Source organism: Triticum urartu, chromosome 5A (genome assembly GCF_056163025.1).
Source record: "Triticum urartu cultivar PI428250 chromosome 5A, HENAU_Tu73, whole genome shotgun sequence".
Taxonomy (NCBI): Eukaryota; Viridiplantae; Streptophyta; class Magnoliopsida; order Poales; family Poaceae; genus Triticum; species Triticum urartu.
The window spans coordinates 353,177,819-353,198,648 of NC_141877.1; the positions used below are offsets into that span (position 1 = coordinate 353,177,819).

Consider the following 20,830-nt stretch of genomic DNA (forward strand, 5'->3'; position numbering starts at 1 on the left):
TGAATAGTATACAGTGCATAGCAACACTAACCTCGATCCCTCAATAAAAAGTAGCAACACCTTAGTATGCCATGCCATATAAAAATGTAGCAATATGTATAAACCTGGTGAAAAAAGTCATACAACTTTAATTTGCAAGCTATACATGAACTCTAGCATGTACACTGACCGAGCCTAGCTAACTAAGGAGTAATAAGTTATGCGTAAGCATGGAATTACATAATTATCTGGCATTGTCTATTGTTCTGAATATGCATCAACTCTAGCATAAAGTATATGGACTGGCGCTAGGTAACTGAGGAATAATAAATTATGCGTAAGCATGGAGTCACATAACTATTTGGCATTGTGTAGTGTTCTGAAAGAACCACAAGAAAGATCTTGAATGCCTCGTCCAATCCATTTGTCAAATAAAAAGAGAGAAATGTGTATGAATACTTTTAAGCATTAAACACTAAAGATAAAAAAAATTATAGCAGATTATAAACTAATGGTTCTATTCACAAAATAAAATAAAATAAAATAAAAAAGCTCAAAAGAAAAAACATAGATGATTCAAAACATGTAAAGTGTAGCATTGCTGGAAACACTAGACCAAAGACTACCTTTAAACTTGAGTTTACAACAAAGATTAAATATGATAATTAAAATGAAAACATAAGGTGAAAAATAACAAGTACGTACTTTGTTTATTGGTACCTGATTATAGATGTGGTCTCTATTATGATGGGCAAGACTTCCATGAAAGACAAAAAACACATCCAAGTACTAACATCTTGGATAATATAGGTCTAGTATTGACTGCTGGACAACATGAATCATTCCATGGTTGAGTGCATATATCGATAATCATCTTTCTCTTTTTTAGTAACATTCAGAAGTCCCCTCAATTGCATTTGCAAAAGATCACATCTTTCCTGATATGCTGAAGTCAATGTTGGAATTGGGAAGCTATGATGATATGGAATCAATACACTACTTGTTGGACCAGTGTAGCATGCAAGAAGCCCGGAAAAAAAGGCAGCATTGTTAGAACGTATATAAGCTAACTCAAACAATTTTAGGGATAGCCAATTGGAAATCCAAGTCAAATCACTCGCACTTACACATCTGCATATACCAATCTTTCGCCCCGAGAGTGTCATACCAGATAAGCTAAAAATGGAAATAAAACTAATCCTTGCTATGAAGCAAATCAACCAGAGGTATGGAAGGCACATGTGTTATTCTTGCACTTGTAACTAAACGTGACAAAAATGCATAACAAAAAATGAAGACCTTTTATATAAAAGAGTCAAAATTACCACCAAATATGAATGACAAAAAAGTAAAAGAGAAAAGGGTAAATCATACTTCAAGAACCCTCATGAATGCTACACATTAATTTATAGGGGTGATCCATGTGGTTTTGGGCCGGAAAGCACAGTAGGCAGGAGCACATTAATCTTGACCTTGAAGATGCTGATGTACACGATCCACTTTCTTCGAGACTGCATCTTCCTGGGCGGAGGAGCCATGACAGCCCCATCTCCTCCTTCCCCTCCTCGAACCCTAGTGCATCTCCCCCCGTCATCTGCACGAATTCAAATCAAGAACTACCACCGATGAAGGGGACACTTGAGAGGGTGCCAAGGTGGAGGAGGGAGTGGTTGACCTAGTGGTGTTGGCCAAGAAAGGGGGCTAGAGAGGAGCAGATGATAGTTGTCACCTGATCTGGATAGGATTCGTTGCTGTAGCGAATCCCCCTTTGACCATGGCGAATCCCCTCGAGCGGCGGATCCCCTCGCGCGCCTCGCCTCCCTCCCATGTTGGATCCCCTCGCACGCCTCGCCTCCCTCCTGTGTTGGTTCCCCTCGCGCTCCTCACCTCCCTCCTGCGCCGGATCGATCCCCACCTGCGCATTGGCTAGATCGACGTAGACCGTCCGCGCCGTCGCATCCTCTTTGTATCGAGTGCCTCACCTAGATCCCTCGAGTGAACAATTTTTCTTATGAATGTAGCAAGCCAACGCTAGAAGATTTGACATAAATGGGCCTGCATGGCATCCAAAAAAAAGCCCAGTCAACCACATGTATTGAAAAAAGTCACGAGAATAGTGACCCATTTAGGACAGGTGGGCTAAGTTGCGGTAAACTAGAGCTGAAACAAATATCTGACAGACAAAATGATCTAAATGCGAAATTCGACGACCGGAATCACTCGTGGTTTGAGAGAGCTTGGTAGTGTATGCATATTTTTTCTTGGGTATCTTGGAAAAAATCCAAGTATCACACATACGCATTATTGTCTTATGGTGATGAAGCACAATGGACATTTTATCCTCAAGAGAGGGGTTGCATGCATATACCAACATGTCCAACGTCTCAATAAAAGGATTCAAAACAAAATCTCACACGTTTCGACAAAAAATCGTCGCTATACGTTGGTAGGTTATAGCATCATGCTTGGCTTACTATATTAGCATCGAATAGTTATCACGGCAATAATGAATATATCTACCTCGTAAGACTATAACAAGTTAATTACTAATGAAAAAGTTGTCGAAGCATGTCAACGTTGGATCTAGTTTTGAAAATCTTGCCGCAAAACCTAACTGGTGAAAACAGATTGCCAATCAGATTGACAGATCGAGAGAGAAAACTAATTTCACGAACAAGAACAATACGGGTGATGCCATACTGTTTCTCACATTGGTGTTTTTGTTGCATGCATGTGTGAGATAGGATATTGTGCCACGTGATAGACTTAGGTTACGATACTATGGTCCTTCTGTGTGGAAAATACCACTAAAGGCGTCATATGGATAAAAAAACTTTTTATTCGGTGGCAAAATGAAATCTATCTAGTTACTAAGCTCCCACGATTTCATGGCCTCCTGTGGCTCGGGAGTTGTGGAGGGCATTTCTAGGCCCGTTTGTCATTGTGTACCTTCTTTTTTCCGCTTGACACTAACGACACGACATGCAGCAGCCTTGCAACACCCCTTGCCACTACACCATGATAATCCCCAAATGCAGGGAATCATCGTAGCAATTCCCAATGGTGGAAGTGATAAGTATGGAGTGTCGAACCCACAAGGAGCTAAAGGTAAGATCAATATTCTCTCAAGTCCTATCTGCCACTAATACGACTCTACTGACACCGAAAGTTTGCTTCCAACTAGAAACGAGAAATAAAACTACGTTGTGGGTATGAAGAGGATAACTTTGCATGGTATCAGAGAGATAAAATATATAAAAGTAGGGGCTGTTATCATAAAGTTAGAATATATTACTAAATATTATAAATAGCGAGTGTGGAATAATGATGGGCCGGTGTGCGGAATTATCCTAGGCAATCATTAACAAGACCGGTAGTCGTCATTGCAATCTCATATGAGGGAGAGGCATAAGCTAACATACTTTCTATTCTTGGATCATATGCACTTATGATTGGAACTCTAGTAAGCATCCGCAACTACTAAAGATCATTAAGGTAAAACCCAACCATAGCATTAAAGCATCAAGTCCCCTTTATCCCATACGCAACAACCCCCTTACTCGGGTTTATGCTTCTGTCACTCAAGCAACCCACTATAAGCGAATCATGAACGTATTGCAACACCCTACATCGGGAATCCTTCACGCTTGCACGACACGTAGGGCACAATAGGATAGCACCAAAAAACATACAACTCATACCAATCTAGATCATCAATCAACCCAAAGACAAAAGGATATCTACTCAAAACATCATAGGATGGCAACACATCATTGGATCATAATATGTGGCATAAAGCACCATGTTCAAGTAGGGATTTGAAGGAAATATGCCCTAGAGGCAATAATAAAGTTATTATTTATTTTCTTATATCATGATAAATGTTTATTATTCATGCTAGAATTGTATTAACCGGAAACACAATACATGTGTGAATACATAGACAAACAGAGTGTCACTAGTATGCCTCTACTTGACTAGCTCGTTGATCAAAGATGGTTATGTTTCCTAACCATAGACATGAGTTGTCATTTGATGATGTGATTGACTTGACCCATTCCGTTAGCTTAGCACTTGATCGTTTAGTTTGTTGCTAATGCTTTCTTCACGACTTATACATGTTCCTATGACTATGAGATTATGCAACTCCCGTTTACCGGAGGAACACTTTGTGTGCTACCAAACATCACAACGTAACTGGGTGATTATAAAGGTGCTCTACAGGTGTCTCCAAAGGTACTTGTTGGGTTGGCGTATTTCGAGATTAGGATTTGCCACTCCGATTGTCGAAGAGGTATCTCTGGGCCCTCTCGGTAATGCACATCACATAAGCCTTGCAAGCATTGCAACTAATGAGTTAGTTGCGGGATGATGTATTACGGAACGAGTAAAGAGACTTGCGGTAACGAGATTGAACTAGGTATTGAGATACCGACGATCGAATCTCGGGCAAGTAACATACCGATGACAAAGGGAACAACGTATGTTGTTATGCGGTTTGATCGATAAAGATCTTCATAGAATATGTAGGAGCCAATATGAGCATCCAGGTTCCGCTATTTGTTATTGACCGGAAACGTGTCTTCGTCATGTCTACATAGTTCTCGAACCCGTAGGGTCCGCACGCTTAACGTTACGATGACAGTTATATTATGAGTTTATATGTTTTGATGTACCGAAGGTTGTTCGGAGTCCCGGATGTGATCAAGGACATGACGAGGAGTCTCGAAATGGTCGAGACATAAAGATTGATATATTGGAAGCCTATATTTGGATGTCAGAAGTGTTCCGGGTGAAATCGGGATTTTACCGGAGTACCGGGAGGTTACCGAACCCCCCCAGGGGCTTAATGGGCCTACATGGGCCTTAGTGGAGATAGAGGGCAGCAAGGGAAGTGTGGGGCGCACCCCCCAAGGCCCAAACCGAATTGGTTTAGGGCAAGGGGGGCCGGCCCCCTCTTTCCTTCTCCCCCTCTTTCTTTCCTTCTCCCGAATCCTATTCCAACTAGGAAAGGGGGGAGTCCTACTCCCGGTGGGAGTAGGACTCCTCCTGGCGCGCCCTCTCCCTGGCCGGCCGCAACCCCCTTGCTCCTTTATATACGGGGCAGGGGCACCCTATAGACAACAGTTGATCTCTTGATCTCTTAGCCGTGTGCGGTGCCCCCCTCCACCATAGTCCACCTCGATAACACTGTAGCGGTGCTTAGGCGAAGCCCTGCGTCAGTAATACATCAACATCGTCACCACACCGTCGTGCTGACGAAACTCTCCCTCAACACTCGGCTGGATCGGAGTTCGAGGGACGTCATCGGGCTGAACGTGTGCTGAACTCGGAGGTGCCGTACGTTCCGTACTTGATCGGTCGGATCGTGAAGACGTACGACTACATCAACCGCGTTGTGCTAACGCTTCCGCTTTCGGTCTACAAGGGTACGTAGACAACACTCTCCCTTCTCGTTGTTATGCATCACCATGATCTTGCGTGTGCGTAGGAATTTTTTTGAAATTACTACGTTCCCCAATAGTGGTATCAGAGCCAGGTTTTATGCGCTGATGTAATATGCACGAGTAGAAAACAAGTGAGTTGTGGGCGATATAAGTCATACTGCTTACCAACATGTCACACTTTGGTTTGGTGGTATTGTTGGATGAAGCTGTTGGAAATATGCCCTAGAGGCAATAATAAATTGGTTATTATTGTATTTCCTTGTTCATGATAATCGTTTATTATCCATGCTATAATTGTATTGATAGGAAACTCAGATACATGTGTGGATACATAGACAACACCATGTCCCTAGTAAGCCTTTAGTTGACTAGCTCGTTGATCAATAGATGGTTACGGTTTCCTGACCATGGACATTGGATGTCGTTGATAACGGGATCACATCATTAGGAGAATGATGTGATGGACAAGACCCAATCCTAAGCCTAGCACAAAGATCGTGTAGTTCGTATGCTAAAGCTTTTCTAATGTCAAGTATCATTTCCTTAGACCATGAAATTGTGGAACTCCCGGATACCGTAGGAATACTTTGGGTGTGCCAAACGTCACAACGTAACTGGGTGGCTATAAAGGTACACTATAGGTATCTCCGAAAGTGTCTGTTGGGTTGGCACGAATCGAGACTGGGATTTGTCACTCCGTGTAAACGGAGAGGTATCTCTGGGCCCACTCGGTAGGACATCATCATAATGTGCACAAAGTGACCAAGGAGTTGATCACGGGATGATGTGTTACGGAACGAGTAAAGAGACTTGCCAGTAACGAGATTGAACAAGGTATCGGGATACCGACGATCGAATCTCGGGCAAGTACAATACCGCTAGACAAAGGGAATTGAATGCGGGATTGATCGAATCCTCGACATCATGGTTCATCCAATGAGATCATCATGGAACATGTGGGAACCAACATGGGTATCCAGATCCCGCTGTTGGTTATTGACCGGAGAACGTCTCGGTCATGTCTGCATGGTTCCCGAACCCGTAGGGTCTACACACTTAAGGTTCGATGACGCTAGGGTTATAAAGGAAGTTTGTATGTGGTTACCGAATGTTGTTCGGAGTCCCGGATGAGATCCCGGACGTCACGAGGAGTTCCAGAATGGTCCGGAGGTAAAGATTTATATATGGGAAGTCCTGTTTTGGTCACCAGAAAAGTTTCGGGTTTTATTGATAACGTACCGGGACCACCGGGAGGGTCCCGGGGGTCCACCAAGTGGGGCCACCAGCCCCCATGGGCCAAGAGTGGGAAGGGACCAGCCCCTGAGTGGGCTGGTGCGCCTCCCACAAGGCCCAAGGCGCAGCTAGGAGGAGAAAGGGGAAACCCTAGGCGCAGATGGGCCTAAGGCCCACCCTAGGGCGCGCCCCCTCTCTTCCCCTCTTGGCCGCCCCCCTCCACCCATCTAGGGCTGCCGCCCCCCTAGGGGTGGGAACCCTAGAGGGGGCGCACCCTCCTCCCCTTCCCCTATATATACTTGAGGTTAGGGGGCTGCAACACACACGATTTGATCTCTCCCTGGCGCAGCCCTACCTCTCTCCTCCTCGTCTCTTGCGGTGCTTGGCGAAGCCCTGCTGGAGTACCACGCTCCTCCACCACCACCACGCCGTTGTGCTGCTGCTGGATGGAGTCTTCCTCAACCTCTCCCTCTCTCCTTGCTGGATCAAGGCATGGGAGACGTCACCGGGCTGTACGTGTGTTGAACGCGGAGGTGCCGTCCGTTCGGCACTAGGATCTCCGGTGATTTGGATCACGACGAGTACGACTCCTTCAACCCGTTCTCTTGAACGCTTCCGCATAGAGATCTACAAGGGTATGTAGATGCACTCTCCTTCCCCTCGTTGCTGGTTTCTCCATAGATAGATCTTGGTGACATGTAGGAAATTTTGAATTTCTGCTACGTTCCCCAACAGTGGCATCATGAGCTAGGTCTATTGCGTAGATTCTATGCACGAGTAGGACACAAAGTAGTTGTGGGCGTTGATTTTGTTCAATATGCTTACCGTTACTAGTCCAATCTTGTTTCGACGGTATTGTGGGATGAAGCGTCCCGGACCGACCTTACACGTACTCTTACGTGAGACTGGTTCCACCGACTGACATGCACTAGTTGCATAAGGTGGCTAGCGGGTGTCTGTCTCTCCTACTTTAGTCGGATCGGATTCGATGAAAAGGGTCCTTATGAAGGGTAAATAGCAATTGGCATATCACGTTGTGGTTTTTGCGTAGGTAAGAAACGTTCTTGCTAGAAACCCATAGCAGCCACGTAAAACATGCAAACAACAATTAGAGGACGTCTAACTTGTTTTTGCAGGGTATGCTATGTGATGTGATATGGCCAAGAAGAATGTGATGAATGATATGTGATGTATGAGATTGATCATGTTCTTGTAATAGGAATCACGACTTGCATGTCGATGAGTATGACAACCGGCAGGAGCCATAGGAGTTGTCTTTATTTATTGTATGACCTGCGTGTCATTGAACAACGCCATGTAACTACTTTACTTTATTGCTAACCGGTAGCCACAGTAGTAGAAGTAATAGTTGGCGAGCAACTTCATGGAGACACGATGATGGAGATCATGGTGTCATGCCGGTGACAAGATGATCATGGAGCCCCAAGATGGAGATCAAATGAGCTATATGATATTGGCCATATCATGTCACTATTATTTGATTGCATGTGATGTTTATCATGTTTTTGCATCTTGTTTACTTAGAACGACGGTAGTAAATAAGATGATCCCTCATAATAATTTCAAGAAAGTGTTCCCCCTAACTGTGCACCGTTGCGACAGTTCGTTGTTTCGAAGCACCACGTGATGATCGGGTGTGATAGATTCTAACGTTCACATACAACGGGTGTAAGACAGATTTACACACGCGAAACACTTAGGTTGACTTGACGAGCCTAGCATGTACAGACATGGCCGAACACAAGAGACCGAAAGGTCGAGCATGAGTCGTATGGTAGATACGATCAACATGAAGATGTTCACCGATGTTGACTAGTCCGTCTCACGTAATGATCGGACATGGCCTAGTTGACTCGGATCATGTAATCACTTAGATGACTAGAGGGATGTCTATTTGAGTGGGAGTTCATAAGATGAACTTAATTATCCTGAACATAGTCAAAAGGTCTTCGCAAATTATGTCGTAGCTCGCGCTTTAGTTCTACTATTTAGATATGTTCCTAGAGAAAATTTAGTTGAAAGTTGATAGTAGCAATTATGCGGACTAGGTCCGTAAACTGAGGATTGTCCTCATTGCTTCATAGAAGGCTTATGTCCTTAATGCACTGCTCAGTGTGCTGAACCTGGAACGTCGTCTGTGGATGTTGCGAACATCTGACATACACATTTTGATAACTACGTGATAGTTCAGTTAAACGGTTTAGAGTTGAGGCACCGAAGACGTTTTGAAACGTCGCGAAACATATGAGATGTTTCGAGGGCTGAAGTTGGGATTTCAGGCTCGTGCCCACGTCAAGAGGTATAAGACCTCCGACGATTTTCTTAGCCTACAAACTAAGGAGAAAAGCTCAATTGTTGAGCTTGTGCTCAGATTGTCTGAGTACAACAATCATTTGAATCGAGTGGGAGTTGATCTTCTAGATGAGATATTGATGTTTCTCCGAAGTCATTACCACCAAGCTGCTAGAGCTTCATGATGAAGTATAATGTATTGGGGACATATATGATGATCCTTGAGATATTCGCGGTGTTTGACACCACAAAAGTAGAAATCAAGAAGGAGCATCAATTGTTGATGGTTGGTGAAACCACTAGTTTCAAGAAGGGCAAGGGCAAAAAGGGATGCTTCATGAAACGGCAAATCAGCTGCTGCTCTAGTGAAGAATCAATCAAGCAATCAGTCAAATCTATCTATTTATTATAACATTCCAAAATTTAGAATTTTGGGATGTTACAAACCTACCACCCTTAAATGAATCTCGTCCTCGAGATTCGGAGAGGCTAGCAAGAAAAGGTTAGGGTTTAGGGGTCTCCTCAAAATCCTTGGATCGTCTCCGGGGTCTCGGGTGCTACCACCCTTAGAAGCATGGTTACAGCTCCATCGAAACTCATATACTTCATCCATATTGTTAACAGTGTCGGTCTTCTCAAATCCTTGAGAAAATTTCTCCTCTAAGCTCTTCCGGTAACGGCATAACCTTTTTCCTCAATTCTTTTGTCCTTTCCTCTTGGTAAGGTTATTCCAAGATTGGGTCTTCTTAACTGATGGGTCTGGCGCCAAGACTAAACAACTATCGATATCTCATGGTGGTCAACAATGTATGGTTTCTCCTGCAGGAAATGGGTCTGGGTTGATCCTCACCGTATAACCTACGGTTGGCAAAGCTGCCTTGTGCAAGGGAAAAAAATACCTATACCATTCTAAGGTTTAAACAGGGTTTAATATCGTCGTCTCTCTACTATAGGCAAAGTCACTCAGATTTACCATCCCATATAGCAAGGCGAATAATAAGAGTAAGTCAGTATGGTGATCAATCCATCCCGCACCCAAATCATTACCATGTACACAGTTTAGCGAATCTCGCATACTAACACTTGGTCATTCCTCACAAGCATTGCAGAATTTCTCTTGTCGACGAACTAAGTTCGGATAATTCCATGGATTCTGCAAGCCAAACAAACATCTATCGTTCCTTCCCAACCCTCAGGTTTTGCGTAAACTCCTATAAAATCGTCTGTCGACAAAGGTATAACCTCTTCCAGGGTTTTTCCTTCAGCAAGAATGTGCTTGCTTCTTGGCAGGTCCTGGGGCCTGTGGGTTATGGCCCATCTCATCACTTGTAAACCTTGAACTTATCCTCTGGGCAACTAGTCATTATTCCAACATCCAGCTTCCAGCTTCCTAGCATACTTAAATCATTCCAATTGTATTGTCTTCTTCCTTCTATTGGCACCAAACTAGGACATGAGTACTCAGACTTGTCATGGGGCTGCCATTGCTCCATATTACCAACATCATACCTCCTTTATATCCAATAGTAATTCATCTCTTCATCCTCGTGGGATTTCCCTCATACCGAGGTAAAACTTATACTTATGAAGTCCATATTCCACTTCGTGGAACATCATTATCCTTTCCGCGGTCAAGCGTCCTTACAGGGGAATATTGGCCATCTCTGCTTGGCACTTCTTCAACTGGGAAACGTGAAACACATCTTGAACTCCTGACAGTCCTTCGGGTAACTCAAACTTGTAGGCCACTTCTCTCATACGCTCCAAAACTCGGTATGGTCCTACAAATCTCGGGGCTAACTGTCCCTTAACTCCAATCCGTTTAACTCCTCGCAGAAGGGACACACGAAGACATGCTTGTCTCCAATTTCATATACTACCCCCTTGAGTTTTTTTTGAGTCTGCATAACTCTTCTGCCTGGACTGAGCTACCTTCAGTCTATCCCGAATCAACTTAACATTCTTTTCTGACTCCTTGATCACATTTGGTCCAAACAACTGACGGTCTCCAACTTCATCCCACATACTCTTGGGGTATCACACATATCGGGACAAAACTCGTATTCAGTTTGTCCGAAATCCACTCAGTGGAGTATGCTTATCTTTTCCAGGGGTCAACGGTTCTTACAAGGTACTACCACCCTTAAAATGTACAAACCTTCCATAGACCATATTTCTCTTATCCTCAAAATGGTCAAAATCTTTCCTCATAGAGTAACTCATAAAATCCAAATCAGTACCAACACTGCTAACTTTATTGATTCTCAAATTATTACAATCTCCTGTTTCTCCATTACATGCCTCAACTCGACACCTCAATATAAAGGAAAATGTTCTCCCTACTACGACTATATTTCTTCTGTTACACACTCAACTACTTATCACAAGTCTCCTTCTTCTTCGGACAATCTCTGGCAAAGTGCCCTGCTTCATTACAACGGAAACATATTACTTCCGACAAGTTTCGAGGTTTCCTTGTGATTATATAGCCTCCTGGGGTTCTTGGCTTCCTTTTTGGGCAACTGTGGAGGTAGTGCCCGGACTCCTTGCACCTATAACAGGTGATATGACTTAGGTTCCTCCTGGAATCCAATCGGTTTCTCTTTCTGGACCCTTCCATACTAATCAGAGCTTCTATTTCCTGTGGGTCATACGCTATTTCCTCCGTCGGGAATTCTACTAGATCCCCATTCATACAATTCTGGGAGATGTGTCCTTCTTCTCCACATGAATAGCAAGACTTGGTGCAGGGTTTAATTGGTTCTTCTTTGGGCGTATCCTCCGCATATTCCTTCATCACAGGTTCTTCTAAACTTTCCATGAGAGCTCCTTTCATTGCTTCTTCCTTCTGCTGGATGGTTTTTTGTACCATGGGGTAAATGTGACATTGAGCAGGATAGTGGGTAGTCCCTTCACACAAGAAACAAGTAATCTTCCTAGTTGGGCATTCTTCAGCTGGGTGACTTCCTTCACAATTAGGGCATTCATCCTTGTGTTCTTTATGGTTGTGTTCGATTTCTCCACAAATCTTGCACGCACAAGGTTTCTTCATGTCTTTTCCATAAGGCTTCAACTTCTGGGACACAAACTGAGACTTTAGCAAGGTCAACTTAAATTCTTTCCAAGTGGTTACTCCTTGCTATCCATTGATGGTTTGGTACATCCTCCACCAAGTAGCAGCACCTCTTTCAAAGCATTGAAGAACATATTGGGCCATATCCTTTCCGACTATAGGCTTGTTCTCCATATGATCCTCCATGTTCTGAATCCATCGGTCTGTCTCCAATTGACTCATCGGTCCAGAAAATACAAGCTCATCTCCATTCATCATCTATTGGGTCCATGGGTTTTGGGGTGAGATAAGAGAAATAGAGAGGGACGCACACAATGCAAACAACAGTTTTGAAAAGACAGATTTTTGTTGTGGCTGTCGAAAAACAACAAACAAATGACAGCTCACAAACGTCGCATCTAACGTAGGTGTATAACAGGGATTTGGTCTTCTAAAGGTCAATAAATCTTCAACGTCTCCAAACTCTTCAAGTCTTGTTCATGCCTCCAATGGCTTCTTCCGATTGTGTTTGTCCTTCTCAATTTCTTTTGCCAGATCAATCTCTGTTGACGTGAAATCTCTCGTGACATCCTTTAATATTCCGGAGTTGCATTTCAAACTTCTGGTTTCAACATCCTTCACATGAACCATGGTCCTACTGTCCTTCAGTTCTTGACAAATCTCCGGTATCTCGAGGTTGTAGCTCCTCCAGCTTGGCTACTTCAACTTCTGGGTCCTAAGTTCTTCACGAAATGCTTGCTCGTCAAATACAACTTCCTGCATGTCCATCTTAACTTCTTGATGTAACACTCCAGATCCTGGTGATACACCGGCTAGGGCTAAAACTTCATCTTATGCTAGGTGCTCCATCAGCCTTCTACCATCCAATCCTTCCATGCATGCTTAACTCAGCACGGTGACAATAGCATATGCGGGCGATAACCTCATGGATAGCCGTGGTTGTCATTTCCATGAGCTATCTCTCCATAGTTGATATCTCCTGCCTTAGGGTTTTCCTTGACAAATCCTTGAGTTCTTAACTCTACATGCTCCGGTCTTTCTCCAACACACCTTGATCTTGTGTATTGACAACTTCCATAGTCTGCCAAGTTCCATCAGGGTAGCAGTCCTAGGTCATACAAATCTGGGGATTCTTCAGAGCCTCCAAATCTCCTAGTCTTCAGAGTCTTCAACAGCTGTAGTTTCCATTATCATAATGTATGGAAAAATCTTCTTCATTCCGAATGGTCTTACTGGTCTGATATCCTGTACTTCTTGGAGTGGTCTCATCAGTCGAATCCTTGAGTGGTCAAAAGGGAAAAGGGTATGGTCTCACTAAAAATAATTTTTTGAATAAGCTCAGAAGAGAAGAGAGGTAAAAGATCTTTTTGAAAGAGAAAGTTGTAGAGAAAAATCTTTGCTATGGGCTTGCCAATTTCTAGGGTCACATCCTACAATCAACATGTGCTCTGATACCATCTTGTAGCGACCCGACCCGAATGGGTCAAGTCTCTGTGCTTATGTGTCATCCCTGGATCAGTATGCTGACACACATAGTACTCAAAGGATTTATAACAGAGGTAAATCACATGTATAAAGTAACGTAAAATACTATTACCTCAATCCAATAGCGGAAGCAACAAGGTTGTGGTTTCCCATCAACACCAACGGCAAAGTTGAGTGTAGAAATCGTAACCCTAACGTATCACTTACTCGTCGTAAGAAACCTGCAACATAAGACGTTGCAGCCTGAAACGGGTCAGTACATTGATTGTATTGGCAAATTCACACCATAGAGAATAATGATGAACAAAGGCTATCACTACATGCATATTTGGCTGGTGGAAAAGCTCTATGGTTATAAGGTTTTTGCGTAAAGCCAATTTTTCCCTACTGCAAAGGAATAAGTTTATTTAACTATCATGGTGGTTGTTGAACATTGAGAATGGTTGACAGCATTCTCAATCCCAATTAAAAATAATTAAAACCCAACAATATTCATTTAAAGTAACGTGATGAGATTCACATGATATTCAAGTACTAGATACTCAAGTTGTCCATAACCGGGGACACGGCTAATCATGATTAGTTTGTACACTCTGCAGAGGTTTGCGCACTTTCCCCACATGACTCGATCGCCTCCGTTTGTTTTCTCGCACTACATGGTGTTTGAGAAACGGATGACCGAGACATAGTCTTTCAGAAGCGCTAGCACCTTACATGTGGGGTAGACCGTACCACCTATAACCCCTACATCTGCTAGTCCACCCCGTAAGAGTTCGCACAACTTAGTCAACTATGCCAGAGCCCATAGTAGCATGTGGCTGCACACGGAAGTTTCTAGCATGAAAGATCTTATGATCCCTTTGAGCCTGGGTGGCGGTCCGAAAAAAAACAGGCAAGTCTTGATAGACATCAGGTGCCTCAATCCACCCAGATGTGTGTTTAAGTTGCCACCTTAGTTAAACCATTAAAATTATCAATCTCACATCTGTCATGGATATCACTCACCCAATCCACGTCTACTAGCATAGCATGGCATAATAAGCAAACGTAGAAGTAACTCCCAAAGGTTTCATAATAATATAGGTAATAGGTACTACCTCATCTACTTCCCATCCCACAATTTAATTAGATCCTAATCATGCAATGTGTGAGGATTGATCTAATGCAATAAAACCGGGTTGTAGAAAAGGTATGATCAAAGTGTGAACTTTCCTGCAATGTTGATGAAGATGATTCGCACTTAAAACTCTTGATAGATCTACTCGTCACACTCCGGTCAATCTATCGTAAGCAAGCAATAGTAACCACACAATAAGTACTCATCTAATGCACAAGTAAAACTCGAACGAGAGAACGAACCAGAAAGTTCAACTTAAGAACTCCGGTTGCAAAGAAAGAACGAACCGAACAAACGACGAAAAACAAACGGCGGAAGAAAACAACTCGGTTCTAGCAAGTTGAAACTAGGTCAAAATTTTACCATAGCAAAACTTGTTCAAGTTGATTAGACGGAACGGCGGTTTCGAGACGAAACTCCAGGCGCTTGAATCACCTGATTCCGATAAACGGGCGAGAAGATAAACTAGAACGAAGATCGGATCTGAGATCACGATCGCGGAATAAATCTGACGAAAAGAAAGAGATGAACGGTTAAACGAACGGGCGTCGTTAACCGGGAGTAATCGGTGATCACGTTCGTTGAGACAAACGGTCCGAAAGAAGAACGAAAACCGATCTAGGGTTTTCGGAAAAAGAAACCGAAAAGAAAACGGAAAACCGATCTAGGGTTTCGGAAAAGAAACCGAAACGAAGAATCGGAGAGAAAAACCGGAACGATTTCTTTTAAAAGAACCGAACCGCGGGGAAGAAAAAGAGAGGCGCGGGGCTACCTCCGGCGGGGCGGGGCGAACGGTGGCGACGGCGGCGTGGCATAGGGCGGCGGCGTGGGCAAGGTGCGGCGGCGGCGGGTGAGGGGCGCGGGGTGGGGCGCGGCTTGGGGAGGAGAGGGGGTTTGGGTTTTTTTGGTGTGAGGAGAGGGGGTGTCTATGGGGGTATTTATATTGGTGAGGGGAGAGGTTTACTTGGGGTAGGGGACAAGAATTAGAGTAGGAATAGGAATAACGAAATAAGGAAAAAGGGGCAAGGGGCTACCCTAGAATCCTTTTAGGATTCGTAGAGCAAGAGGCGAGGCGGCGGCCGGCTCCTGCCTTGCCTGGCGCGCGTGAGGCTGGGGCGCAGCGGCCTGGCCTAGGCCTTGGCCCGGCTGGGCCTTGGTCCAGTTGTTTTTTTTACTGATTTCGCGCGCAGAAAAACAAAAGAAAACTAAACTAAACGGACTCCAAAATTCTAAAAGTAAATTTTCCCCGACTCCTAAAAATGAGTCGAACAAAATGAACTTTTCTCCGGACCTAAAATAAAATTTTTGAAAACGCGCATTTTTCCCTATCCAGTAAAATGCAAATAAACTCTGGAAAAACCAAAATTGATCTATTTATTAAATCTTCATTTTTCCTAAATTTTGGGAAAGTCATGTTATTCCCTCTCTCATATATTTTGACACCGGAAAAATAATTGAAGATGAAATAAATAAATCAAAAGATCCTCTTTTCAAATTCGAGAAAACTCTCAAATATGAAAATAACGAAATCTCCAACTCTCTCCGAAGGTCCTTGAGTTGCGTGAAATTTCTAGGATCGACCAAAATGCAAGAAAATAAGATATGCATGATGATCTAATGTATAACATTCCAAATTGAAAATAAATTCAAAAGAGCTTTGAATTTAATTCTTTGAAACTCCCAACTCATATTTCATATAATTTGAAGAAGTCGTTTTATCTTCTCTCGTGAAAATCATTGAGTCGCATAAAGTTTCAGAATTGGAATATTTCCAAATGAAATTCAATTATTTTTCAAACACCCTTTTCATTTTTAAATGGAAGAAGTCATGTCATCTTCTCTCTAGGGTTTTGTGTTTGAAAAGAATTGAATTCATGGAGATCAGAAAGCAAATATGAAAGTTTGGGAAAGTCCTTTTATTCCCTCTCATTTAACTTTCAAAAGTTTCAAATTCACTCACTTTCAGACAATCAATCAAGCAATCAGTCAAATCTATCTATTTATTATAACATTCCAAAATTTAGAATTTTGGGATGTTACAAAGAAAGTTTTGTCAATCCTAAAGGTGCTAACAAAATATGCAAGCTCCAGCGATCCATCTATGGACTGGTGCAAGCATCTCGGAGTTGGAATATACGCTTTGATAAGTTGATCAAAGCATATAGTTTTATATATACTTGCGGTGAAGCCTGTATTTACAAGAAAGTGAGTGGGAGCACTACAACATTTTTGATAAGTATATGTGAATGACATATTGTTGATCAGAGATAATGTAGAATTATTCTGCAAATCATAAATGAGTGTTTGAAAGGATTTTTTTCAAAGAAACACCTCAGTGAAGCTGCTTACATATTGAGCATCAAGATCTATAGAGATAGATCAAGACGCTTGATAAGTTTTTTAATGAGTACATACCTTGACAAGATTTTGAAGTAGTTCAAAATGGAACAATCAAAGATAGAGTTCTTGCTTGTGTTACAAGGTGTGAAACTGAGTAAGACTCAAAGCCGGACCATGACAAAAAATAGAAAGAGAATGAAAGTCATTCCCTATGCCTTGGCCATAGGTTCTATAAAATATGCCATGCTGTGTACCAGATCTATTATATACCCTACACTGTTTTTGGAAAGGGAGTACAATAGTGATCTAGGAGTAGATCACTAGACAGCGGTCAAAATTATCCTTAGTGGAATAAGGATATGTTTCTCGATTATGGAGGTGACAAAAAGGTTCGTCGTAAAGGATTACGTCGATGCAAATTTTGACACAGATCCAGATGACTCTAAATCTCAATCTGGATACATATTGAAAGTGGGAGCAATTATCTAGAGTAGCTCCGTGCAGAGCATTGTTGACATAGAATTTTGCAAAATACTTACGGAGCTGAATGTGGCAGACCCGTTGACTAAACTTCTCTCACAAGCAAAACATGATCACACCTTAGTACTCTTTGGGTGTTAATCACACAATGATGTGAACTAGATTATTGACTCTAGTAAACCCTTTGGGTGTTGGTCACATGTCGATGTGAACTATGGGTGTTGATCACATGGTGATGTGAACTATTGGTATTAAATCACATGGCGATGTGAACTAGATCATTGACTCTAGTGCAAGTGGGAGACTGAAGGAAATATACCCTAGAGGCAATAATAAAGTTATTATTTATTTCCTTATATCATGATAAATGTTTATTATTCATGCTAGAATTGTATTAACCGGAAACATAATACATGTGTGAATACATAGACAAACAGAGTGTCACTAGTATGCCTCTACTTGACTAGCTTGTTGATCAAAGATGGTTATGTTTCCTAACATAGACATGAGTTGTCATTTGATTAACGGGATCACATCATTAGGAGAATGATGTGATTGAATTGACCCATTCCGTTAGCTTAGCACTTGATCGTTTTTGTTGCTATTGCTTTCTTCACGACTTATACATGTTCCTATGACTATGAGATTATGAAAATCCCGTTTACCGGAGGAACACTTTGTGTGCTACCAAACATCACAACGTAACTGGGTGATTATAAAGGTGCTCTACAGGTGTCTCCAAAGGTACTTGTTGGGTTGGCGTATTTCGAGATTAGGATTTGTCACTCTGATTGTCGGAGAGGTATCTCTGGGCCCTCTCGGTAATGCACATCACATAAGCCTTGCAAGCATTGCAACTAATGAGTTAGTTGCGGGATGATGTATTACGGAACGAGTAAAGAGACTTGCCGGTAACGAGATTGAACTAGGTATTGAGATACCGACGATCGAATCTCGGGCAAGTAACATACCGATGACAAAGGGAACAACGTATGTTGTTATGCGATTTGACCGATAAAGATCTTCATAGAATATGTAGGAGCCAATATGAGCATCCTGGTTCCGCTATTGGTTATTGACCGGAAACGTGTTTCGGTCATGTCTACATAGTTCTCGAACCCGTAGGGTCCGCACGCTTAACGTTACGATGACAGTTATATTATGAGTTTATATGTTTTGATGTACCGAAGGTTGTTCGGAGTCCCGGATGTGATCAAGGACATGACGAGGAGTCTCGAAATGGTTGAGACATAAAGATTGATATATTGGAAGCCTATATTTGGATGTCGGAAGTGTTCTGGGTGAAATCAAGATTTTACCGGAGTACCGGGAGGTAACCGGAACCCCCTGGGGGCTTAATGGGCCTACATGGGCCTTGGTGGAGATAGAGGGCAGCAAGGGAAGTGTGGGGCGCCCCCCCCAAGGCCCAAACCGAATTGGTTTAGGGCAAGGGGGGCCGGCCCCCTCTTTCCTTCTTCCCCTCTTTCTTTCCTTTTCCCGAATCCTATTCCAACTAGGAAAGGGGGGAGTCCTACTCCCGGTGGGAGTAGGACTCCTCCTGGCGCGCCCTCTCCCTGGCCGGCCGCACCCCCCCTCTTGCTCCTTTATATACGGGGGCAGGGGGCACCCCATAGGCAACAGTTGATCTCTTGATCTCTTAGCCATGTGCGGTGCCCCCCTCCACCATAGTCCACCTCGATAATACTGTAGCGGTGCTTAGGCGAAGCCCTGCGTCGGTAGTACATCAACATCGTCACCACGCCGTCGTGCTGACGAAACTCTCCCTCAACACTCCGCTGGATCGGAGTTCGAGGGACGTCATCGGGCTGAACCTGTGCTGAACTCGGAGGTGCCGTACGTTTGGTACTTGATCGGTCGGATCGTGAAGACGTACGACTACATCAACCACGTTGTGCTAATGCTTCCGCTTTCGGTCTACAAGGGTACATAAACAACACTCTCCCTTCTCGTTGCTATGCATCACCATGATCTTGCGTGTGCGTAGGAATTTTTTTGAAATTACTGCGTTCCCCAACAAGATTACAGCGGGGTGCGGGAGAGTGGACCGCGTAAAAGAGATGAGGATGGTGATGATGATGGTGATGTTGATGAAGACGATCACCGCGGCGATGATTCCCCTCCCGATGGCACTCTGGTGCCACCGAGAGAGAGGAGGAGAGGTTCTCTCCCTTGTGCTTCCTCCTCCATGGCCCCCCCCTGGATGGGGAGAGTTTCTCCCTCTGGTCCTTGGCCTTCATGGTGATGATGGCTTGTAACACCCTCGATGCGACTATATCTCCCACGTGTCGAGGCACGACTTAGAGGCATAATCGCATTGAAGGCATATGTTGCAAATTAGGCAATCTTCACAACATCCCATGTAATATAAATAATAAAGGGGAGATAACATAGTTGGCTTACACTCGCCACGTCAATCAAGTACATAAATAACATTACATCATCCAAACACTCATGGCCCGACTACGGCGCCAAAATAAAAGAGAACCCAACATGCGACAACGGTCCCGTTCACCCCCAACTGGCACCACTACTGATCATCGGGAAAGGAAACATAGTAACGTTGAGAGTCTTCGTCGAACTCCCACTTGAGCTCGTACGCGTCTCCTGGAGCGGAATCATCAGGCCTTGCATCTGGTGTAATAGTAATCTGTGAGCCACAGGGACTCAGCAATCTCGCACCCTCGCGATCAAGACTATTTAAGCTTATAGGTAAGGCAAGGTAAATATAGGTGGAGCTGCAGCAAGTGACTAGCATATATGGTGGCTAACTTATTTGCAAAAGAGAGCGAGAAGAGGAGGCAAAGCGCGAGCGAGAAACTAGAGAACAACCTGCGCAAACATTACTCCAACACCGTGTCCACTTCCCGGACTCCGCCGAGAAGAGGCCATCACGGTAACACACTCAGTTGATTCATTTTAATTAAGTTAAGGTTCAAGTTATCTACAACCGGACATTAACAAATTCCCATGTGCCCATAACCGCGGGCACGACTTTTGAAAGTTCAAATCCCTGCAGGGGAGTCCCAACTTAGCCCATGACAAGCTCTCACGGTCAACGAAGGAATAGACCTCCTCCCAAGACATTCCGATCAGACTCGGTATCTCGGTAATTCAAGACACTTCGATAGGTTAAAACAAGACCAGCAACACCGCCCGAATGTGCCGACAAATCCTGATAGGAGCTGCACATATCTCTTTCTCAGGGCACACTCAGATTGTCCTAGGTACGAGTAGGCCAGCCCAGAGTTGCCCCTGGTGGCCACCGGTAGCTGACAGGTGGACCAACACTCACAGGAGCACTGGCCCGGGGGGGGGGGGTTAAAATAATGATGACCCTTGAGT

General features: G+C 43.6%; 1 long non-coding RNA gene across 1 annotated transcript; it reads right to left on the reverse strand.

Moving 5' to 3' along the window:
• Nucleotides 1-31: 31 nt before the first annotated feature.
• LOC147971369 (uncharacterized) lies at nt 32-1,958 on the reverse strand. The gene is made up of 3 exons (XR_015604647.1): nt 1,709-1,958; nt 700-1,573; nt 32-104 (listed from the first exon to the last, which is right to left on the reverse strand). It is a non-coding gene; the product is annotated as an uncharacterized LOC147971369 (long non-coding RNA).
• Between the last annotated feature and the right edge of the window lie 18,872 nt (nt 1,959-20,830).